This window comes from Cervus canadensis, chromosome 4 (assembly GCF_019320065.1).
Source record: "Cervus canadensis isolate Bull #8, Minnesota chromosome 4, ASM1932006v1, whole genome shotgun sequence".
Taxonomy (NCBI): Eukaryota; Metazoa; Chordata; class Mammalia; order Artiodactyla; family Cervidae; genus Cervus; species Cervus canadensis.
In genome coordinates this window covers 52469893-52496453 of record NC_057389.1, presented here as the reverse complement: position 1 = coordinate 52496453, position 26561 = coordinate 52469893, and positions in this window count along the sequence as shown.

Here is a 26561-nt window from a genome sequence, read left to right as displayed (position 1 = left end):
CCTCATCAGTAAAATGAGAATAATAATATTAATAGTACCTCTAATAATTTCAAAGCACTTAACCTAGGTCCTATGTTAATAAAAGTTCTGCATATATGTTAGATTTCAATTTTCTAATTTAATTTCTAAGTACTAAGAAGAAGCAAACACACCAAAAAGGCAGTCATATTAACTAAAGTGTCTCTCTCTTCTTTCGCACTTTCAGCCCACGTGAGCCTGCAGATGTGCCTGGGGAAGCATTCCATGAACAAATAATTTGCATAAAATCATCTGTGCCTCTTCAAACTTGTGCAAATATTCAGTTTGGACCCCATTCAAATTTCAAGCTCAAGTTCCTGCCAATTTAATGTTAGCAAAACAGTCTTGTTCATCTTAGTTAGAAGCCTCATAAAATGATCTATCACTTAAGAGATTACTCACACTCACAGGGAGATACTGAAGCATCATCCCAAATCAAAGATATACAAATTGGGTCCATTTTGCATTTGGAAACCTGAGTAAGCGAGGCAATTTTACTTTTGTCCTATGTCAGTGGTTGGTGGTAGAAGGAGCCACACACTTAACCAGTCCCTGACCTGGCTCCTCAACCTGACAGACATTATAGCAGAATAAGAAACCCTCCCTGTAACTCAAGTTTCCTGGGAGCCAGGCAACAACAGATGCTTTGCATTTGAGCTACTCCTGCATGCCGCCTCCTGAATTTATCATCTCTATTCATTTTCTGCCACACATTGAAATTCTGACTTGCACTGAAAGCCATCCTGATCTGCACAAGATTGCCTATTTTGTTGCCATTCACTGAAGTGATAATGATTCAATGTACCTAACTGACAAAAGCTCTCTCAGAGCATCTCACTGCTCAGCACTGTTGCCGCAGTCAGTTCCACTCTTCTCATTTCCAAAGGGAGAGGACTAGGGTTATTAGTTCATGTTCCACTGGTACCTGAAAAATTCTTCTTCATCATCATCATCAAGATGAATGGGAACCTGGTTTTACAGTCACATTTTTTAATTTCGTGTGTTAACCAAGAACATATGGCATCCCTGGTGAAATCTACTTTGAAGAATTATTTTAGACTTTGATATTTCCAGTACCTTTTGAAGGCTTTTGGAATTTCCTTGGCCTTTGTTATTAAAAGCATACAATTTTAAAAGACCCTGTGGTTAAGTTTGCAATGAAAAGAGCCATGAAAGAGAAATAATGGAAGAAAGACTTTTAAAAGCAAAAGTGAAAAATCACAGCAGGTTAAAAATAATGAAATGTATTTTCATCTATGAGATTTTAATCAATGTATTTTTTGTTTGTATTCTTGGCTGTAAACGTATTCTAAAATGGGTTGTTGCATACAGATTGAGGCCAATAAATATTAACTAGTACAGTAAAGTTAAGATAGTTCCTATCAGCAAGTAGCAACTTAAGTGAGACCATGTCAGAAAAGTGTTTGGATTTTTAATTGCATTGTGTAGTGGAAAGTGAAAGGACTAGAAATTCAGAGACATGGGTCCAAATCCCACAGGTCCTACAACTTTGGGCAAGTCTCTTGGTGCACAGTCAGTCAGACAAAAGGCAGTAAGCACCTACTTCATACTAAACGCTGGCTTGAAGAGTTGAATGGAAGGATGACTAGGACATATAAACTACAGTCACAATTCACTGAAGAAAACTGATATGCACAATAATGTTAGTGTGATGTAAAAAAAAAAAAAAAACAAAAACCTGTGACTACAGATCTTTGTGCTGTTTCATTCTCCTTCCAAGAAGATTGTACTTCCTGTGAAATTAGGCATGCTCATATGACTTCTTTAACCAAGAGAAAATAAACAAAAGTGACTTAAGCCATTTCTGATGAGGAACATGAAGAGCCAGTTCCTGATTTTCCATGTTCCTTTCCCTCTGATGTGCAATCATGGAAGCACATGTCAAGGTCAATTTTCCTTCAGCCTTAGACCCTGAGTAACCACCCTGAGGAATGCCCTACCTGCTGATCCTCAAGACAGTTAGGAGGAGAAAGAAACCTCAGTTGTTTTAACCCTCTGAGATTTTGTCCTTGTTACCACAGCGCAACCTAGCCTACTCGGATTTGGATGCTGTATTAGCAACATGGATCAGATACTGGGAAACAATAAAGAAGGGTCAGTTAAAGAAGAGGAAGGCTAGAAGTCCTGAGGGAATAATCCTAAAGGCCCTCCAGAAGGAATGAGCTTTGGCCTAGGTCTTGAAGAATGTGTGGCTTTAGATAGTCAGAGAAGGCATATGGAACTTGAGGTGGACAAAACAGTGGGCTGAAAGTACAGAGCCAGGAAATCACGCATCTTTCTAGCTGGCTATGTGACGGAGCTGGAGTTCAGTGTTGGCACTCTCAGGGGATGAGACAAGGAAGGGCAAGTTGTAACTAGAATACTTTTGGAATTTTAATTTTGATATTAAAGAATATTACCAAATATTTTAATAAATGTATTTATTACCTAATACATTTAAGACTAAAGATATTTTGATCTGGGCAACTGAAATATTTTAAAAGAAGGTATTTGTACAAAATGTTGTTCCTTGGAAGAGGAAAATAGACCTTTTGCTCTCAGCATCATAAACTTATGCCTTCCAAGACACATTCTGAATTAAGCAGTACTTTCTATTTTTCTTGGCAGAAGTTTTCACCTGAGAAGATCAGGGAAGGTTTAGCTTAGATATATAAATTTGAAAGAAGAGGTGCTTCAACTATTGAAAGGTCTTGTCTTAAAGTTTCTGCCCAACTTTCTAAGCCTAGGCAATTAGAACTTCACATCAAAGGATAAGGAGATGCTGGGTGTTTGTTAGAGTAAGTTGATAACAATATCTGTACTCTAAATGTGAGATGTGGGTATTTTGCTTTGCTTCTTCCTTTTGCAAATTGGGGTTGAAATAAAATTGCTAGGAGGAGATTTAAAAGAGGACCAGTTTTCATTTGCTATTTTAACTAATTTTCCTAACCAATATTTTCTGTCCTGTGCTTGCAGTTAATTTACCTTTCAGCATGGTTTGGTCTTTTAAAAACTGGTTAGAAAGCAATTTTAATTAATTTTTACTGGAGTATAGTTGCTTGATAATGTTGTGTTAGTTTCTGCTGTAAAGCAAAGTGAATCAACCCTACGTGTACATTCATCTACTCCTTTTTAGATCTCCTTCCCATTTAGGCCACCAAGGCTCACTGAGTAGGATTCCCTGTGCTAAACAGTAAGTTCTCATTAGTTGTCTGTTTATACATAGTAGTGTATATATGTCAATCCTGGTCTCCCAGTTTGCCCCATTCCCCACTTCCACCCTTGGTAACCATAAGTTTGTTCTTCATTTTGGCATAATTTGCAAGAACAATGTAAACTACCTTCATATATACTTTATCAAATACATTAACTATTCATATTTTCCTCTATTTTATCTCTTTTTCATTAGATAGAGATGTGAATCAAGAGACTTATATACTTCTATTTATATGCAAATTATTTATTCTGAACCTATTAAGAGTAGGGAGAAGACAATATGTTCCCTTACTAATCTGTTTCACAGTATGTTTGTAAAGAATAAGGACATTCTCTTCCATAACCACGATGCAATTAAAAAAATTAGGAAATTTTATATTGATATAATATTATTATCTAGTTCATAGTCCATATCCCAAGTCTTATAAATTGTTCCAACAATGACCTTTGTAAGTACTTTTCTGATGGTCCAAGATCAAAATTAGTATCACATATTGCATTTATTTATAATGTATTTTTGATCTAGAAGAGTTTCTTGACCTTCTCTGTGTTCCTTGGCATTGGCATTTTGGAATATACATATGTATGTGTATGTTTATATAGATATTACTAATAATATAGAATAATATTCAAATATAAAAAATAAGAAAATCCTGCCACTTACAACAACATAAATGGACTTTGAAGACATTATGCTAAATGAGATAAACCAGATAGAGAGAAAAACACTGTATAATTTCACACACATGTGGAATATGAAAAAAGGGAAAATACTCCTAGAAACAGAGCAGATTGGTGGTTGACAAAGGCAGTGGGGGAGGGATGAAGATGGTCAATAGGTGCAAACTTCCAATTATAAGACAAGTAAGTCCTGGGGGTGTAATGTACATCAGGGCTACTATGTTTAATCATACTGTTATTTGAAAGCTGCTAATCGAGTAGGCCTTAAAAGTTCTCATCACAAGAAAACAAAACAAAACAAAACATGTAACTATGTGTAGTGATGGATATTAACTGAACTTACTGTAGTAACCATTTTGCCATATATACATGAATCAAATCACTATGTATACCTTATGTACTCCTTACATTAATACAATGCTGTATCTCAATTATATCTCAATAAAGCTGGGAAGGGAGAAATAATATGTCACCAATTCAAGGATATTGCATATTCCTTCAAGTGCAGTTGCTTATATAATCCATGAGTATTTTAATAAAAATTTAACAAATCTTTCATACAATCAAAGATCTGAATGATAATAATTTCATTCCTTTGCCTCTTATTATCTGAAATATATATTACTTGAACAGTGAACAAAATGGTTTTATTAAAGGTGAGGCTATTATTCATTTAGAACTGAGGTGAAGTTATAACACTTTGCAAGGGGGAAAAAAGCAATTTAGAGACTGTTACATCTCATTTAGATTTCAATAATGTGTTTTTATTAAATGATGGGGGAAAAAAACTGAATAAAAAAAAACATCAATAACCTGGTCCACTATTTTGTCTAAGGGAATTAGGGATGTAATTTTCTTTAAGATTAATGTTAATGTCTGCCATTTACAATTGTTTAGCATGAGACTCTATGGTGTTTAATGATTTACATTTTATTATTTTTTTCTTTATAATACATATTTTTATTGAAGGATAATTGCTTTACAGAATTTTGCTGTTTTCTGTCAAACCTCAACATGAAATCAACCATACGTATATCCCCGCCCTTTTGAACCTCCCTCACATCTCCCTCCCATCCCATCCCTTAGGTTGATACAGAGTCCCAGTTTGAGTTTCCTGAGCCATACAGCAAATTCCCGTTGACTATCTATTTTACATATGGTAATGTAAGTTTCTATGTTATTCTTTCCATACATATCACCCTCTCCTCCCCTCTCCCCATGTCCATAAGTCTATTCTCTATGTCTGTTTCTCCACTGCTGCCCTGTAAATAAATCCTTCAGTACCATTTTTCTAGATTCTGCATATGTGCATTAGAATATGATATTTATCTTTCTCTTTCTGACTCACGTCACTCTGTATAATAGGTTCTTGGTTACATCAGAACTGACTCAAATGTGTTCCTTTTTATAGCTGAGTAATATTCCACTGATGCTTTTGAACTGTGGTGTTGGAAAGACTCTTGAGAGTCCCTTGGACTGCAAGGAGACCCAACCAGTCCATCCTAAAGGAGATCAATCCTGGGTGTTCATTGGATGGACTGATGTTGAAGCTGAAACTCCAGTACTTTGGCCACCTCATGTGAAGAGTTAACTCATTGGAAAAGACCCTGATGCTGGGAGGGATTGGGGGCAGGAGGAGAAGGGGACGACAGAAGATGAGATGGCTGGATGGCATCACCGACTCAATGGGCATGAATTTGAGTAGACTCCGGGAGCTGGTGATGGACAGGGAGGCCTGGCATGCTGCGATTCATGGGGTCGCAAAGAGTCGGACACGACTGAGCGACTGAACTGAACTGAACTGAATATTCCATTGTGTATATATACAACAACTTCTTTATCCATTCATCTGTCGATGGACATCTAGGTTGTTTCCATGTTCTAGCTATTGTAAATAATGCTGCAATGAATAATGGGATGCATGTATCTTTTTCAATTTTTATTTCCTTGGGGTATATGCCTATCAGTGGGATTTCTAGGTCATATGGTGGTTTTATTCCTAATAGTCTAAGGAATCTCCATACCGACTTCCATAGTGGCTGTATCAATTTACATTCTCACCAACAGTGCAGGAGTGTGGCCTTTTCTCCACACCCTCTCCAGCATTTATTGTTTGTAGACTTTTTGGTGATGGTCATTCTGAAAGGTGTGAGGTGATATCTCATTGTGGTTTTGATTTGCATTTTCCTAATAATGAGTGAATTGAGCATCTTTTCATGTGTTTGTTAGCCATCTGTATGTCTTCTTTGGAGAAATGTCTGTTTAGGTCTTTTTCTCAATTTTTGATTGGGTTGTTTGTTTTCCTGGTATTGAGTTGTATGATCTGCTTGTATATTTTGGAAATTAATCCTTTGTCAGTTTCATTTGCTACTATCTTCTCTAATTCAGAGGGTTCTCTTTTCACCTTGCTTATAGTTTCTTTTGCTGTGCAAAAGCGTTTAAGTTTAATTAGACCCCACCTGTTTACTTTTGTTTTTATTTCTGTTACACTAGGAGGTGGGTCATAGATTTGATTTATGTCATCGAGTGTTCTGCCTCTGTTTTCCTCTAAGAGTTTTACAGATTCTGCTTTTACATTTAGGTCTTTAATCCATTTTGAGTTTATCTTTGTGTATGGTGTTAGGAAGTGTTCTCATTTCATTCTTTTCCATGTAGCTGTCCAGTTTTCCCAGCACCATTTATTGAAGAGCCTGGTCTTTGCCCCATTGTATAGTTTTGCCTCCTTTGTCAATAGAAGGTACCTATAGGTGTGTGGGTTTATTTCTGGGCTTTCTATCTTGTTCCATCTGTCTATATTTCTGTTTTTGTGGTAGCACCATACTATCTTGATGACTGTAACTTTGTAGTATAATCTGAAGTCAGGAAGGTTGATTCCTCCAACTCCATTCTTCTTTCTCAAGACTGCTTTGGCTATTCAGGGCCTTTTGTATTTCTATATGAATAATGAAATTTTTTATTCTAGTTCTGTGAAAAATCCCTAAGAATCGCATTGAATCTGTAGATTGCATTTGGTAGTATAGTCATTTTCACAATATTGATTCTTCCTACCCAGGAACATGGGCTATCTATCTCTCTATCTGTTTTGTCATCTTTGATTTCTTTTATCAGTGTCTTATAATTTTCTATGTACTATTGATACTAGGTATAAAATAGCTAGCTAAGGAGATCCAACCAGTCCTTCCTAGAGGAGATCAGTCCTGGGTGTTCATGGGAAGGATTGATGTTGAAGCTGAAACTCCAGTACTTTGGCCACCTGATGCGAAGAGCTGACTCATTTGAAAAGATCCTGATGCTGGGAAAGATTCAGGGCAGGAGGAGAAGGGGACAACAGAGGATGAGATGGTTGGATGGCATCACTGACTCAATGGACATGGGTTTGAGTGGACTCCGGGAGTTGGTGATGGACAGAGAGGCGTGGCGTGCTGCAGTTCATGGGGTCGCAAAGAGTCAGCACGACTGAGCAACTGAACTGAACTGAGTCTGAGGAGTGAGTGGATGGAGGCATAAATTGGGTGTCCCAGTTTTGGCATCTTATATGGAAGAGACAAAGCTCTTTGGCTGGTTAGAGTATAGCTGGGACAAACAGGCTGGGGAAGCCTGGACTCCACTCATGAGGAACACAACACATGTGGGTAACCCTTAAGGCACAGGGGAGAGAGGTCTGATCCAGCACCTGCCAGGTTTCCTGCATTGACCTTGCTGCATCCCAGCCCAAGCAAAGCAAACAGTCTGGCCTAGCACACCAATACAACAGTATGGCTCTAAATCTGGGGCAGCCACTACAGGGATACACTCCACCGCGGGCCAATGGTGACCTGATCCTTAGGCAGATCCTGCGTGGGGCAGCAGTGGCAGTGTTGGTGTTTACTCAAGCAGTGCCCCCAGAAGCCTCCCAGATTTCTGACAGCAGCCACTCAACCACATCTCACCCCCTGATAGACAGAGACCACAAGGACCCGACCTACCCTGAGGAGTGGTTCCACAGCAAGACTGAAGCAGCAGAGGCTGCTGAGGCAGGCTGGAGAGACGTCTGCTGCTAGGTTTCCCAAAAATGCCTGGTCACAAACTCAGCCCGAGCTGAGGGAATGCTTCAGCCCCACTCAGTCCATGCCACAGTGCAGCAATGGATCTGGGGCACTCATCACTGGAGAAGACACTTGACAGTGGGATACAAAGGTGACCAGTCCCAGGGCAGAGCCATAGGTTGAGTGCTGGTGGTCATTGCCAGCCTTTACTCAAATGGCACCTCAGAGGCAGCCCAATCTCTAATAGTGGGGGTGGCAGTTCCACCACAGCTAACCTCCTAAATACCTGCCGAGAGTCCATAGGAGACCTACCAGCCTTGTGGAGCAGTTACACAAGAGAGGAGGGGCAGCAGAATCCAGAAGGCAGTTGAGCAGCAGTGAGAGACAAAGGAGACTAGCACCTGAGGTTGCCTCTGAGTGGAGCCACATATACCTACACAGGCAGGACATCAGACCTCTGTTTATGCACAAGCCCCACTTGCTTCAGCACTCCCTTCCTCTGGGACTAAGCTCCCAGTTCAGAGTGAGGGAAAAACACACACTTAGATGGGACAAAGCCAACTAGAGCCCAACTCTCAGGATTTATGCTCCAGCAATTTGGAATCACACCCTAACAAAGCAATAACTGCCACGAGCAGACAGGAAGTTCCTACTCACATCTAGCATTGGCTCCAGCCTCTCCATCTCCAATTCAGCTTAACCTCCTACCAAGGTGATAGCTGCCAACACACTCCAAGGAAAGAGAGGGATGGCATCCACATCAAATCCAACTCTCCCATGGAAGTCATTGGTCACACGCAGTCTGTACAGGGACACTGTCACACAAGAACAGCCCCTTAAGACCACAGTAGGTAGCTGTTTGACCTAAATCCACAGATGCAGACAATATTAAGAAAACTGAAAAGGTGGATTAACTACTCTCAATTGAATGAGCAGGAGAAAATCCCTGAAAAAATAATGATACAAATAATTTACCAGATAAAGGATTAAAAACATTGGTGATAATGTTAACTGAATTAAGGAAAAGAACTGATTTAAACAGTGAGCATTTTTAATAAGAAACTAAAAGCTACTTTAAATACCCAATCAAAAATGAATAATTCAATAGCTAAAAGTTTTTAAAACAGACTAAAAGGGATTAACACCATACTAAGTGATACAGGGGGCTTCCCTGCTGGCTCAGATGGTAAAGAATCTGCCTACAATGCAGGAGACCTGGGTTCAGTTCCTCAGTAGGGAAAATCCCCTGGAGAGGGGAATGGCAACCCATTCCAGTATTCTTGCCTGGAGAATCCCATGGACAGAGGAGTCTGGTGGGCTATAGTCCATGGGGTCGCAAAGAATCGAAAACAACTGACTGACTAACACTTACAGCTTAAATAGACCCACACCAAGATATATCATACTTAAAGTGGCAAAGGGTAAAGATAGAATCCAAATAGAGTGACATACAAGGAAATCCCCATAAGGCTATTAGCTGATTTCTCTACAGAAATTTTGCAGGCCAGAAGAGCTATGATATATTCAAAGTAGTGAAAGCGAAAAAATTTCAATGTAAGATACTCCACCCAGCAAGTTATAATTGAGAACAAGAGAGAATACTAACTTCTCAGACAGGAAAAACTAAAAGAATTCAGCAATACTAAACCTATCCTAAAATAAATGTTAATGGGTCTTCTATAAATAAAAAGGTAAGAATCTATGTGACAGGGAAAATCCCACAAGGAATTGTAAATGTAGAGTAAGGACTAAGGATCAACCACTGAACAAGCCAGTATGTATATTAAAAGAAAAGCTGTAAAAGCAACTATAACTACATTAAGCATGAAGATGTAAAATAAGACATCAAAACACAAAATGTGGGGAGGGGAATGAAAATGTATACCTTTTAGATTACATTTGAACTTAAAATAACTATCAGTTTAAACTAGTTGGTATAAGTCAATATAAATAAACTGCATGGTAACCACAAATCAAAAACCTAAAGCAAATACACAAAAATTAAAAAGAAAGGAATACAAGCATACTACTAAAGTTATCCAAAAGATTTCTTCTAACACTAAAGAAGAAATAAACAGCAAAAATATACAAAACAACCAAAAATATAATGAAATGACAGTAAGTGCATACTTATCAATGATTATTTTAAACATCAGTGTACTAAATGTTCCAATCAAAAGACATACTGTGGCTTACTGCATAAAAAGACAAAACCCTTCATTATGCACCCTGTAAGACACTCAACTCAGGGCTAAAGACACATAGAGACTGAAAGTGAGGAGATTAAAAGTTATTTCATGAAAATGGAGATGACAAGAAAGTGGAGGTAGTAATACTCATATCAGACAAAATAAACTTTAAGACTAAAAGTACAAGAAAAGACAAAGAAAGGCATTATATAACAATAATAAAGGTATCAATACAAAAAAAGGATAATACATGTGTTAATATATATGCACCTAACATATATTTATATATTTATATATACATAATATATATTTAGAGGAACATCTAAATATATAAAGCAAATTCTAAGATATAAAGAGAAAAATTGACATGAATACAATGATAGTAGGAGACTTTAACACTCCACTGACATCAATGGAAATTTCATCCAGGCAGAAAATCAATAAGGCAACAGCAGTCTTAAATAACACAATAGATCAATTGGACTTATAGATACCTATAGGACATTCTGTCTAAAAACAGCAGAATATATGTTATTTTCAAGTGCATGTGGTATGTTCTCTAGGACTGATCTCAGACCAAGCCACAAAACAAATCTTAGCAACCATAAGAGGGCAAAAATTGTATTAAGCATTTTTTTCCTGACCACAACCACATAAAACTGGAAAACAATTACAAAGGGGAAAATGGTAAAGAACAAGTATGTGGAACTAAAAATTATGCTATTGAAAGGCCACTGTGTCAATGAAGAAATCAAAGAGGAAACCAGAAAATACCTTGAGACACATCAAAATGGAAACACCACATGCCAAAATCTATGAGGTGCAGCAAAATGTTCTAAAAGGGGAGTTCATAGCAATACAAGTCTTCCTAAATAAATGAGAAAAATGTCAAATAAATAACCTAAACTCCTCATAAATGAGTTAGAAAAATAAGAACAAGCAAAGCCCAAGGTCAACAGGGAAGAAAGTAAAAAATAAAGATCAGGGAGGAAATAAGTAAAATAGAAATTTAAAAAACAGAAAAGATCAGAGAAACTAAGAACTAGATTTTGAAATAATAAACAAATTGATAAATGATTAGCCAGATTAAGAAAAAAAGAGAGCAGCACCAAATAAACAGAATGAGAAATGAAAGAGAAGAAGTAACAACTGATAACACGGAGATACAAAAACTCCAAAGAGAACACTGTGAACAGTTCTATGCCAAAAAATTAGACAACCTAGAAGGAATGGACAAATTTTTAGAAACATGTAACTTGCCATGACTTAGGAAGAAACATATAATATGAAAAGACTAATCACTTATAGTAAAATTGAATGTAGAACTAAAATAAATTTCCCAGCAAACAAAAACCCACTACTGGACAGCTTCACACATAAATCCTATTAAACATATAAAAAAGAACTAATAATTATTCTTCTCAAAACATTCCCCAAAATTGAAGAAGACAAAACACTCCCAAATTTACTCTGCAAGGCCACCATTACTGTGATATCAAAACTAGATAGGCTCTACAGAAAAATAAAATTGCAAGCCAGTAACTTTGGAAAATACAGATGCAAAAATCCTCAAAAAACTATTAACAAATAGAATCAACAATGGATGTAATCCAGGAATACAAGGATGGTTCAACATTAATAAATCATCAACATGATACACCATATTAACAAAAGGTGGGACAAAAATCACATGATTTCAATAGAAGTAATAAAGTATATGACAAAATTTAATATCCATTCATGATAAAAAAAAAATCTCTCTTCATAGTAAGTACAAAGGAAACAAATCTCAACATAATAAAGGGCATTTATGACAAACCCCCAGCTAACATCATACACAATGGTGAAAATGAAAAGCCTTTCTTCTAAATTCAAGAATAACATAAGGATGCCCATTCTCACTACGTCTATTTAACACGGTATTGAGTCTTAGCCACAGAAATCATATAAGAAAAAAGAAACATTCAAATTGGATAGGAAGATGTAAAAGCGTCACTATTTTCAGATGACATGATACTTTATATATAAAATCCTAAAAGCTCCACCTAAAAACTAATAAATAAATTCAGCAAAGTTGAGGGAGACAAGATTAATATATAAAAATCAGTTACTTTTATATACTCCAATAATGAACTGTTATAAAAAGAAAGCAAGAAAAAAAATATTCTTTAAAATTGAATCAAAATAAAATTTAAATAACCTAGGAATAAACTTATCCAAGGAGGTAAAAGTCCTATACTCTAAAAATTAAAAAACAATGATGCAGGAATGTGCAGATGATACAAAAAAGTGAAAAGATACTCCACACTCTTGGATTGAAAGAGTTATTACTGTTAAAATGGCCATACTACCCAAAGCAATCTATAGACTTAATGCAATTAAAATATCAGTATATCCATATTTTTCATAGAACTAGAATAGAATAGAATAGAATAGAATCCTAAAACTCATATTTAACAACAAAAGATCCCCAAATGCCAAAGCAGCCTTCAGAAACACAGCAGAGCTAGAGGAAGCACAGACCCAGACTTCACACTATACTATAGCTAAGTATTAATAATTTTCAAAGCATAGTTGTTGTTGTTTAGTTGCTAAGTTGTTGCCACCTCTGCGACCCTGTGGACTGTAGATCAGCAGGCTCCTCTGTCCCTGGGATTTTCCCAAAAAGAATACTAGAGTGGGTTGCCATTTCCTTCTCAAGGGGATCTTCCTGATCCAGGGGTTGAATCTGCATCCCTTGCATTGGCAGACAGATTCTTTACCACTGAACCACCACAGTACTTGTACAAAAATAGACATAAACTGGGGAGTGGAATAGAGAGCCGTGAAATAAACCCATACACTTATGGTCAATTAATCTCTGGCAAAGGAGGCAAGAACATCCAATGAAGAAAATAGGCTCTTTAGGAAGTGGTTGCTGGGAAAACTGGACAGCTACATGCAAAAAAAAAAAAAAAAAAATTAGAACATTTCTTCACAACTAGCATTAAAAGAAACTCAAAATGGAAGACCTAGATATAAGACCTGAACCATAAAATTCCTTGAAGGAAATATAGAACATAATTTGACATAAATTGTTGCAATATTTTTCTAAATCTGCCTCTTAAATCTAAAGAGATAAAGACAAAAATAAACAAATGGGGCTTAATGAAACTTAAAGGCTTTCATGCAGCAAAAGAAATTATCAATACAATGAAAAGACAATCAATGGAATGGGAGAAAATATTTACAAATGATATAAGCAATAAAGGCTTATTATCCAAAATATAAAAACAGCTTATACAACTCAATATAAAAAAACACAAGAACCCAAACAAAAAATGGACAGAAGATACATACATTTTTTCCAAAGAAGGCATACAAATGACTAAAAGGCAAATGAAAAAATGCTCAACAATATCTCCTAACATCAGATAACATAAGGCTAATCAAAAACAACAAATGTTGGCAAGGATGTGGAGAAAAGGAACCCTTGTATATTGTTGATGGGAATGTAAATTGGTGCAACCACTATGGAAAACAGTATGGAGGCTTCTCAGAAACTAAAAATATAACTACCATAAGAAAATGAAAGTGAAGTCACTCAGTCATGTCTGACTCTTTGGGACCCCATGGACTGTAGCCTACCATGCTCCTCCATCCATGGGATTTTCCAGGCAAGAGTACTGGAGTGGGTTGCCATTGCCTTCTCCAGAGGATCTTCCTGACCCGGGGATCAAACCCAGGTCTCCCACACTGTAGGCAGATGCTTTACCATCTGAGACACCAGGAAAGTCCGTAAGACCCAGAAATTCCATCCCTGGGTATATATCCAGAGAAAAAATATATACACTACTTCAAAAAGATACATACACCCCAGTGCTCATAGCCAAGACATATAAGCCACTTAAGTGTCCGTCAACAAACTAATTGATAAAAAATTGGTACATATATATACAATGTAATATTGCTCAGCCATAAAAAATCATGAAATGTTGCCATTTGCAGCAACATGTATGAACTTAGAGAATATTATGCCTAGTGAAATAAGTCAGGCAAGAGAAAGACAAATACCATATGCTATCACTTATATGTGGAATCTAAAAAACAATACAAATGAATATAGATGCAAAATAGAAAAAGACTCAAAAATATAGAAAACAAGTGGTTACCTAAGGTGAGAGGAAAGGGTAGAAGGGCAAATTACAGTTGTGGGATCCAGAGATATAAACTACTACATATAAAACAGATAAGCAATAAGTATGGGGCTTCCCTGGTGTCTCAGTGGTAAAGAATCTGCCTGCCAATGCAGGAGACACAGGTTCAATCCCTGGGTCTGGAAGATTCCCTGGAGAAGGAAATGGCAACCCACTCTAGTATTCTTGCCTGGGAAATCACACGGACAGAGACATCTGGCAGGCTATGATCCATGGGATTGCAAAAGAGTCAGACAAGACTTGGCAACTAAAATCAACAACATATACTGCATAACACAGGAGATTACAGCCATTATCTTATAATAACTTTTAATGGAGTATAATCTTTAAAAATACTGAATCACAATGTGGCACATCTGAAACTAATATTCTTGGTTGACTACACTTGAATTTTTAAAAATGAAAATAAAAAATGTTATTGTTTTCTAATCAGAAAAACAATACACCTTTTCCTTAAACAACTTGGAAAATACAAAAACAACAAAGAAGAAAATGGAACTCACCTATTATCCTACCACCCTGAGAGAAGTTTTGGAAACATTTCACGCAAAAGAGCCTCTTTATGAAGGTGAAATTGGAGAGTGGAAAAAACCAGCTTAAAACTCAACATTCAAAAGAATAAGAACATGGGATCTGGTTCCATCACTTCATGGCAAATAGATGGGGAAACAGCGGAAACAGTGACAGACTATTTTCTTGGGCTCTGAAATCACTGCAGATGGTGACTGCAGCCATGAAATTAAAAGATGCTTGCTCCTTGAAAGAAAAGCTATGACCAACCTAGACAGCATATTAAAAAGCAGAGGCATCACTTTGCCAACAAAGGTCTATGTAGTCAAAGCTATGGTCTTCCCAGTAGTCATGTATGGGTGTGAGAGTTGGACTATAAAGAAGACTGAGTGCCAAAGAATTGATGTTTTTGAACTGTGGTGTTGGAGAAGACTCTTGAGAGTCCCTTGGACTGCAAGGAGATCAAACAAGTCAATCCTAAAGGAAACTAGTCCTGAATAGTCATTAGAAGGACTGGTGCTGACACTGCCGCTCCAATACTTTGGCCGCCTGGTGAGAAGAGCTGACTCACTGGAAAAGACCCTGATGCTGGGAAAGATTGAGGGCAGGAGGAGAAGCAGGGTGACAGAGGATGAGATGGTTGGATGGCATCGTCCTCTCAATGGACATGAGTTTGGGCAAACTCCAAGAGATAGTGAAGGACAGGGAAACCTGGCATGCTGCAGTCCATGGAGCCACAAAGAGTCAGACATTACTGAGCGACTGAACAACAGCAAATCATGCTCCTCAGAAGCTGAGAGCTCACAAGTCAGTAAGGCAATAGGTGAGCAGCAATGATCAGGTGTGCTGGGGGTGTGGCCAGCCAGAAAGCACAGGCCAGGTCTCAGGGCTGCACTTCCTCATCTCCAGGACACTGATGCTTCCAGGTGAGTGTGACCTGAATGTTGCCAAATTCCCAGGTGCCGGGAGCCGGCACACGAGATCCCACCCATGACAAGGTCATGAGGAGAAGACCTGACAAGCAAGGCAGATCAGGACCTCAGGGATTTCGAAAAGCTGCCCCGGTGCTCACCTTAAAGATGATCTCTGTCTTTCTGATGCTTGCTATATTAGACTACTCCCTAATTTCTGTGACACAGGTAGAAGGCCTTCCCCGATCTCTCTCCAAACAGAATCAACTTAGAACTTTAATCAATATGTCCCCCGGATGGTGGTATCCTATAAGATTATCCAGGATGAAAGGAGTGTTTCAATTTAGACCCCTTTGTTGGCATTCTAGCCTGCTTGGCAAATGCGTACTAATGCACATGACTGCTCACAACACCTTAATCATAAACAGCATAAAAAACCTGATCACACAAAAGGCCCTAATAGGCACAGAGCCCTTCGGGGGGTGAGGAAGCCCTATTAGGGAACACAAAAATATTATTCTAAAAGCGGTTATAGTTAAAGATTTAGAAAAATAAAAGTTTAGAATTGTTAATTTTAACCAAGAATGCTAAACAGGGGCTGCCTCACCGGAGCTGCAGAGTCTTTGTGTGGTAAACCTTTTAGATAAATTTAACTGATAACTTCTGCAAAAGGACTGACCTTTGTGTTCAATAAAGAATAGATTACGGAAAACAGCTTTGAATTCACCTAGGTCATAAAATGTCAATAGGCCCCAAGGCCAGAAGATAATATACAAGACTCTTACAAAGAAGTATGCAGAAAACACCCTGGTTTCGTGAAGGACAAGCTGATGTAATATTAAACTATCTTCCCCTTAAAAATGTACTAACTTAGAATATAAAAGCTATGGTAAAAAATAAAGATTTGCCAGACCCTGCTGCACACCCCCAATCTGGTCTCTCTTTCTCTCTCTCGCCAACACCGTTCATCCTGAGGGTACCCCTGGATCCTGCCGAGGCTGGACCCCAGCACCCAGGATTTTAGGGAAGACCTGAAAATAAGTTTCTTTTAAAGAGGTATATCCTGGTTTTTAAATACTGGAACTGGTTTAAAACTTTTTTTACCATGCAAGCCAAACTAAACAAATCTACAGGCTAGATTCCAGCAGAGATTTTTTACTTCTTCTATTTACTCTAAATTTCCTACTTTTCTCACTTTACCAACTGAGCATTTCCCCTACATCTTTAAATAGTCTAAGTATAAATTTTCATTTTAATGACAATTCAGAATCAAATCATAGGCATATGTCATTATTTATTCTTCTGTATCCCTAATATTTAGACAACATACTGCGTCCTTGTTATTCTTACTAATGTTTTGATGAGTGTTCTTGTATATAAACCTTTATGCACAACTCTATCTGTATTTATTAACTCCTGGAAGCATTATTATTCTCTTCTAACACAGTGACAATTTAAAGGTACATATAGCTAAATTGCTTTCAAAATCATTACACCAATTTTCCCTCCCACTAGCAATATTTGAGAATACCATCTCTATACAGCCTTACCATTATTTTGTATTGCTTTTTAGTCTTTAATTTTAGAAATTTAACAGGTGAAATAATATTGTAATAGCATTTTTACTTAAGATCTTTGGATTAGACTTTAAACTGGGAACATTTTCCTTCTTCCTGGAATCAATATATTTTATAATCCAATAATAATTCATAAGGAAAACAATTATCTAGACAAAACATTGGTTCACTAATAATTGCATTGCCAAGAACAGAGTAAAAGTCACCTTGCTAGAATGCTCATATACATTCCATTCTTTTCATTTATTCAGCTTTGGGGACTGATTAAGCCAAGAAACAGCTAAGGAAAACTACTGTGTTTTTGAAGCATAAATGACAATGCATATTTCAAAGTGTAAATGTCTCTTGCTTTGCAGGGCCAATACATTTCAGCAAAATTGGCTATAAAGTGAATCGTGTTTCCCTACAGACTTTTGATATAAAATCAGCAATATGTTGTTTTAGCAAGAAAAAAATGGCTAACTTGAGTAATAAAAACAGCTTAAGTATAAATAAGATTACCAGGTTGCGCGATGTTGCATGGACTCATTTATTCATTTGACAGATATTTGAGAGCAGATAAGATGCCAGCATCATGCCGGGGACTGAAGATGCCACAGACAGACACTAAAATAAAATGTCGTATCTTATAGCACTTTCCAAACTTTGAGATCATGCCTCCCTGGAGGGACTTACAACCTATGGTGAGGGCCAAATGTGGTAGCACTTTGTCCCTAGTTCCCAGGACGAGTTGCCTTCGTCCTGTGCTATAATAGTTTATGAGATATAATACAATCAAAATGCAAAGTTGGAGTTTTCAGGCTGATATCACCATGTAGTGTGTGTCATCTATCCCTTCCTTAGATGGAGATGCTGATTTCATAATGTACTTTATTAATTTTGTAAATTTTAGTTTTGCTTAAATGAATTTTCTTCAAATGAAGAATACCTTATCTTAGCTAAGAAGTTATCCCTAATGTGAATCCACATAAGTACTTATCCAAGAACTGTATCTATATACAGACATATAGATACTGGGATCTTGACTGTGCTGGTCAAATATGTATAGGCACTGTTTTTATGAAATTTGCATTTTATTAGGGGATTCAAACCAAAAAAAGAATAAATAAATAAATTAATTATATATTACATATTAAGCACTATAAAAGAGTGAATGTACTTTATGTAGGGTGATTGAGGAAAGCATAGCTGAGAATATTAATTTTTTATCTAAGAGTCTCACATGTGAAGGTTGGGAGTAATTGTGTTCCAAGCAGAGGCAAGAGCAAGTGCAAAGGCCCTCAGGTAGATCTACTTGAAAAATGAAAGAAGACCACCAGTGTGGCTAGAGTTCAGTAGGAAAGGAGGAGGAAATGTATCGGGAAAAGTACACAGGGCCAGATCCTTCAGGGCCATGTAAATCATAGTAGGGGATTTAGATTTATTCCAATTAAAAAATGAAAAACCAGAGTAAGAGAAACAACAACCAAATGTCTACACAACAGTCAGATTGTGTTTTGTGTGGGCAGTGCTGGTTTTCCAAGACCAAAATTTCTAACAGAGATATATGACAACTAAGTTTCACTACTTGTATCAGAATGAGTATTTTAAAGATAAAAAAGACTAACTGTACTCAAGATTGAAAGACAATAGATACAATGACTACACAAAAGAACCCAAAGAACATGTGAATAAGAAGCTTGTGACTGCATGAGAAAGACTTCCATCTCTAGGTTTTCTGGAGACAGAGAAGTTCACCCTGCAGGCATGACTGGGAACCCAGAACATGGGCATTAGAGTCTCCATAAGAGTCTTCATGCAGGCCATACTTCTAAAGGATACTCTGCTGTGAGCATGGAATTGAAAAGCACCCAACCAGAAGAGGGTGGAGTACCAGTACGACCTTAGAAAAAATGCATTTTGATGTGAGATCAGGTGTGGTGACTATTTTCATAATATTCATTCAAGTCCCATGAAGGGTAAGCTTTACTTGATTTGCAATTTCTGGCATAAATATTTTGAAACAATCTATACAATTCCTGTAATCACAAACAACTTTATATGGTTTTCGCAATTCATGCATCAGATTTTTTTTCCCTATTAAAAATTAATAAATAAAAAACAATTCTTAAGTTAATCATTAATTTTGTTTGGTCTTTTATTTCTTTTCATCTCTTATGTATCTCTAAGGTAGTTGGTGTTCATTTTTATAAATTAATAAATGTTTGTTTTTTGTTTTATCCACTGCTACTCCTTCTTCCAGGTAACAGATTTAATGTTACATTTTATGACAAAAGATGTTACACTTCATCTCAAATGGTGATTGACAAGGTGCATTAGTGGAAAGCTACTGTCCAATCAAATAATGAACTCAGTTAATGTTGGGGCCAGTGAAAAGGACATGAGCTGCCCCAGAAAATGCAAGGGCTTATATGTACATCCAAAATTGAAGATATCTTCTCATTAAATATTCCTCATTCTAAATCTACATTCTCTTTGTGCTTAGTCGCTCAGTCCTATCCAACTCTTTGCAACCCTGTAGACTGTAGCCCACCAGGCTCCTCTGTCCATGAGATTCTCCAGGCAAGAATAGGTTGCCATTTCTTCCTCCTGGGGATCTTGCCAACCCAGCGATTGAACCCGAGTCTACAGTTTCTCCTGTATTGCAGGGAGATTCTTTACCCACTGAGCCATTAGGGAAGCTAACATTCTCTGTAGAACCAGGGCTTTTATTATGTAGAGGAAGTAATAGAGAAGCTTAGGAAAAAACCTTTTTTAACATCCCCAAGAATAACTACCACATTCCATCAAAGAAACAAAGACATGAGTCCCAGCCTGGAGGGAAACTGCTCAATTTAATTTCCTGTGGCACTTCCCATGATGTTATGTTTGCTTACACCAAATGGATATGGCCATTTTTAGCTCAGATTTTCAATGGTTTATTTTTTCATCTCATCTGTGCTCAGATGCACAATTTCATCTGTTCACACCTGCATAAAAAAACATGTTGGCTGTGTAGAAAACTGTTATTTCTCCTACCACACGGGACTGGAGTACTAAATGCCTAACAGTCCAGTAGCTTCCAAAGAAAGCAAAAGATCCATCAGAATTTAGACTTCCTTTCTTATTGCCTACTACAAATGAAAACCCCTTTGTTCTGTCTGTGCTAACATTATTTTCTCTGATCCTTTCACCAGAACTTTCATCTCTTATTAAATGAACAACTTCATTGGTCACTTCTCCTAGGACAGATAAAATTCTGCTTCATGATTTAGCTAAATAATTTCTCAAGAGTGATTTATGGGGAAAAAATATTCAAAATTAAGGAAAAGCTTTCCTGGGTCTTGATGAGAGATGTACAATACAACTATTAATAAAATCCATATTCAGCTCCAAAGTTAAGTTCACTTTAGAAAGTCAGCCTTTGATTTTTATCCACAACTGTGAAGACAAAAACAACAGCAGCTTCTTTGGCTTCAGTTACACAGGTACCCACAAGAAGACCCTATATCTGCCCTGGTAAATTTAACACCTTAAACAACCACACTGAAGAAATTTGAGTGAAGTGAGTTTCTAAGCCTGAAAAGCATCCCTTCTATCACAAGTACCAGATAATGGACACATATATGTATTCATTCATAAAAACAAATATCTGTCAGGTTCACTGGACAATGGTGAATATAACAAGATTTGGTCCCTTCTTCTACGCATGCATCTCACAGTGAGAAAATTTGACAATTAGGTAATCATACAAATAAATATAAAATTGTGATTGTGATAAGCAACTCATAGGTAAGTTACAGGGTAAACTGAGAATATATAGCAGTGAGATCTAAACTAGACTGCTGTTGGTGAGTGACTTCCAAGTGTAAGTGACACCTGAGCTTAGAAGTGAAAATTATTTAAGAGTTAAATAGAAAAGGTAAGGACTGTTGGAGAATATCAGGGAACATGTGTTTCCTATGGCAGAGACATGATTCTCTGAGAGAAAGCAAAAAGACCAGAATAGAAGGAATAAAGAGAAGGTGGGAAATCAGCAAGGGACAAGGTTTGAAGGGCAGACAGATCCTTTATTTTTCAGGTCCTTCATGCTCTTTTAAGGATCTGTGTATACACACACACACACACACACACACACACACACACACGTATGTATTCAGTCCATATCCATGTGTTCCACATTAGTAATTCAACTGATCACACATTGAAAACATTTGGGAAAAAATTCCAAAGAGTTCCAACATTCAAAACTTGAAAAAAAAAAAAATGTTGCATCAGTCAAATATCTGATGGAAGTCTACAGCTGGCTAACACACACACACACACACACACACACACACAGTATGTGCCTCACTATTATACATTGGCCATGCCGAGAATCTCCATAGTTTTGTCAAAGTGTAATCATCCCAAAGCACACCATCCAGACCATGACAGAAATTGAGCATGTGTCAGCATAAGCAGTGAAACAATATACAATCATAATTCAGAAATGAGTATTCATGCTATTGAATGCTGCAAATGCATGGGCCTCAGATTTCTTTCTTCATTCATGAAAAACCCTACACAAGTATGCATGTTCAAGTAATAGCAATTAAAAGATGCTTAAGTTCCTATTATTTACATAATTATCCCTAAGAAAAATGGGCCCTTGAACTGAGAACCTCTGCTTATGTTTGCTAAAGTAGTAACACTTCTGAATGCCTATATTCCTTTGAGAAGAAATAAGAGTAACTGTTGACTGTCATCTATGGCAAACCAAGAGGATGTGTCTTCTCCACACCTACTTTACTACCAGCACCCATAAACCCAAAAAGAACAGTTGACAAAGCAGATGAAAATAGGGGTATGTATTTCATGGTTTTTGTGAATACCAGCATCAACATAGAAAATCCAAGTTCTATGAACTTTGATCACTGTAATCAATTTAGGAGAGTGGGCTGAAGTTTTTCTCTTTAGCCTAAAGACTTTATTCAAGAATTCAGCTTCTGAGGCCAAAACTTATCCCCAAGTCCTCTTCACAGTTTGCAATCCCTTGCCATGATAGTCACTCATGAACCAAGAGAATAAAAGGGATAGATACTTGATTTGCAGTTAACAGAACTTTTAGTTTATTAGAACTGACTTTGCAGAGATTTTTAGAGAATCCTTGTTAGGTTTTTACTTGTTATTTTTTTCCATGTAAGGTGATTGAGCCAAACATGGAGGCTCGGAGCAATGCTCTGTTTAAACAGAGCTCTGGAGCCTTAACATAATCTGAACAGAGGTGAAGGGTTGATCATGGAGGAGGGTGAGCAAACTGGAAATTGTGCAGAGTAAGAGGGACAGATGGAAAATTCACCCTTCAATTAGCCATCTGACTCTGATGGGATGCTCACAGGATGTTAATATAAAAGTCTGTCTAGCTCTAGTGGACCCCAGGCTCAACGTCACTCACATGAATTCCTATATAAGGAGCAGAATGACACATTGAAATCTAGAATTCTGTCCTCAGCCATGACTGAAAGATAAGCTAGTCCAAAGAGCAGGCCATGTTTCTGAACATCCAAGAATAAGTCTTGAAACTTTTTTTAAACCGTAGTCTTAGTCAATGATTCTTTCTCAGAAACCATGGGCATTCCAGGCATGGCCAAGTGGTATTAGAAACCAAAGGTTCCGTCTTACCCCAACATGGATGACTGAATCTAGTTGGTCCCCAGAGTGACATGCCCAGTACAGCAACTTCAAAGCTTATCATCTGGCTGGCAAAGCTATAAGCTACTTAAGTCACATGGTATAGTGAAACCTCAAGACTCATAGATAATGCTGAAATTGAACCAACTCTGTCCAGTGCCTAGCACATAATGGAGGCTCAATAAAATTTATGTAGTGAATAAACTTCCAAGTTTTAATGGGAAGTCAATCCAAAATCATATTTCCTACACCGTCAAATACCAGCTTTAACTTCCTTGGCCTAATCATAAAATATGCCATCATTTCAGAACAGATTTGTTACCAGCTTTGTAGAACAAGTAGCCTTAGTGCTGTTGTCTCAGGATAGACAAAAGACTAAGCTGTACCAGTGATACACAGTCAGGATACTCATGATGCTATTTTACTGGGCTGGCCTGGCCCATCACCCTCTTCTAAGCCAGCCAGTATAACTTCTTGGGTTGACACCCACATGCCACTCCACAGAGCAAAAAAGAATACTCCTTGAACCCATGCGTACTTGACTATCGACAATTCATGACTCTCAAAGCTGGATGAGATCCACTCCATATCTCATGGCTCTCCACTGGACCTCTACCATAGTCATTCAGCTTCTTACTAGAAGCCCTTCATTGGAGAACCTCCTCCTCCTTCTGAGCCAAATTGGCTGCCCTTTGTGGATACCTGGAATGAGTTTAAACCCTCATTTGCATGACAACCTCTCAAATGCTTGAAGACAGTTATGTTCCTTCTGAACCCTTTCTTCTCTAGGATAAATCCTGTTACTAGTTTGTTGAAATCAAGGGCAGAACAGACTTAGTTTACAGATCAGAAGAAAAATATATAGCTTTAAATCCATGTCCCATGACAGCAAAGAAGACAGAGGATAAGAAAATCAAAATGGAAAATATATGTTTTAAATGTCTGTGTTAATCTTCACACACAGTCTGGAGAGATCCATAGATGTTCCAGTTGCTGGTTCATATCTCAGGATACCAGCTGACCAGACCCAGCTGACCAGAACCCAGAAGATGAACTAAAAGCAGACATCTACTCCAAGGTGGGACAATCCCTGGGTCAGTGGGTGTGTGGAACAAGATGTCAGAGCAGGACTATGGAGAAAAGCATGGCAGGCTGCTTGGGGAAATCGAACAGCTTGTGACTTGGCCTCTAGACCAAAGTTTTGAAGGAAGACTTATATTCTTGGGAGGAGACTAGAAGGAAACTAAATCAGAAGTCCACCCTAGAGGGACAAAGACTTAAGGAAGAATCCAGAGATCAAGTGATATAAAGCAAAATGCAGGACTGGAATCCAGGGTGTAAACTGGATGCCTATTGATCAGCAGGGTTAGCCTCAAAGGTGATTTGAATCTCCGTCCCAGAAGACAGGAATAGGAATGGTAGATATCTCCTTCCTTGGGTCAGAAATAAGAGAAAGATGGCTTGAAAGTGATAGATATCCTTTGCAATAAGCAGAGAAGATGTGAAGCCTGTGACCAGATCCTGATAAAAGGGGGAACAAAAGAGAAAATGATGTGTCTTATGTTTTCCTGCTTGTGATTTTTAAAGGAAAGTAATATCACATTTTTCTACCTAGGAACAGACTTACAGAGGATTGACCTAATTTAGCATGCACACAAAGCAGCCTATGAGCTTTCCTGGTGGCTCAGTGGTAAAGAAACCCCCTGCCTACGTAGGAAATGCAGTTTCAATCCCTGGGTTGGGAAGATCCCTTGGAAAAGAAAATGGCAACCTCCTCTAGTATTCTTGCCTGGAGAATCCCATAGAGAAAGGACTGGCAGGCTACAGTCCATGGGGTCTCAAAGAATTGGACACGACTGAGCAACTAAACAACCGCAGAAGCATCAAAGCAGGCTATGCATCACATCACCAAGGGAACTTTTAAAATATAAAGGTGTGCAGGAGCCAAATCAGATCTACAATTCAAAATCCTAAGGGTCCCAGGAATCTATATTTGTAATGAGATCTCTTGGTGATGCTTACACATAGCTAGCATCGGGAGCTGTTCTCTGACATACCAGGAAAAGTCACATAAAACTTGTAAGGAATAGAAATTTTCCAAAAATTGGAAACAGCAGCCTCACATAATCTATACATTGGCCATACCATGGGGCCTGAAATGGTTAAAATCTGATTCTACCCACCTCTGTCTCTATCACACATACTTCTCTTTAAAGTAAATTTTCCACATAATCTTCTGCACTGATTTGTTAGATATTTGGACTCAATTGTTAAATGATTATTTTGAAATTTGCATCTGGTATTTAAGATCCCCCAACTGGATAAATACCATGCTGTTAATCAAACAAATTCATTGTGAAAAGGTAAAAACGTGTTCTGTATTAATTTCAGTAACCACTCCAGGCACTCACCAAATAAATACCCAGTGTAAGTTAATCACCTAGTACAAAGTCCCTAAAAGTTCACAATCAAATAAATCAAAACTCCAGCAATGATAGATTCTTATAATTATCTTTATCAAGTTAACGTCTGTGTATAATTATCCACAATATAAGATTATGTGAAAACAGTGAGCTCTGGGACTGAGTCCCAAAACAAGTGCTTCATCTTGTAAATTAATAACAACAATTTGCATTTTACAGACTTTTTCATCCATTGGTCTCATTGCAAAGATGAATTAATTTAACCATAACATAACTTCCTGGAACAAAAGCATCATCCTCGAGATCAAAAAGATGCACTTATTGTCATGAGGAAAATCCATCTTGTACAGTTTCCTTGAAAATGTGTCTTTCAATTATAACACTAGTTCTCCATTACATTAGAGAAGTGGAGGGAAAAAAGTCTTTGGAAGAAAATTTACTTTATAATTTTAAATTGATATCTGTGTGGAAGTAGAACTATGACAAAAGCCTCAAGCTTCACTTCGAGACCAAGGTTCTGTCCACAACATCACCCAGCTGGTGAGAATGCTATAAGAGATATTTCAGAGACCAAAGAAGCCACATCAGCTGCATGTGACTCAGAACTGATTATCTCTGCTCACCCAGTCCCTACTCATGGGGCCACATCGGAGGCCCAGAGGGAGGTCACTACTCAAAAACAGCCTCTTCTCCTAACTTTGTTGACTGCTAAGGACTAGTTTTCAAGGACTGTTTCAGGGCTATTCGACTCTTTCCTTTCTCTTAGGACCATGAAGTTTGATTACAATAATACTATTATATATCAAACACATATGCACAAAAAGATACATGCTGTTTAACTTAAATAATCCTTGTTACAGCAAGAATACCAAGCTTGTCTACTAAAGATAAGGAAGGCCTGACCTGTTGTTCAACAAGACCAGCTGCATCCAGAATGTCAGAGTTGGCATCATCTGAAAGCTTAAATAGAGCCAGTGGCTCCACTTCTAAGATGGTACACTCAGATGGCTGCTGATTGAAGGCCTCCATTCCCTGCTGCATGGACCCCTCCCCAGATTGGCTGAATGTCTTTGTGACATGGTGACTGGACTCCCCCAGAGAGAAGGCAAGGGGGAAGTCACAATAGCATGTCAAACCTAAGGTCAAACATCACACACCCTTAC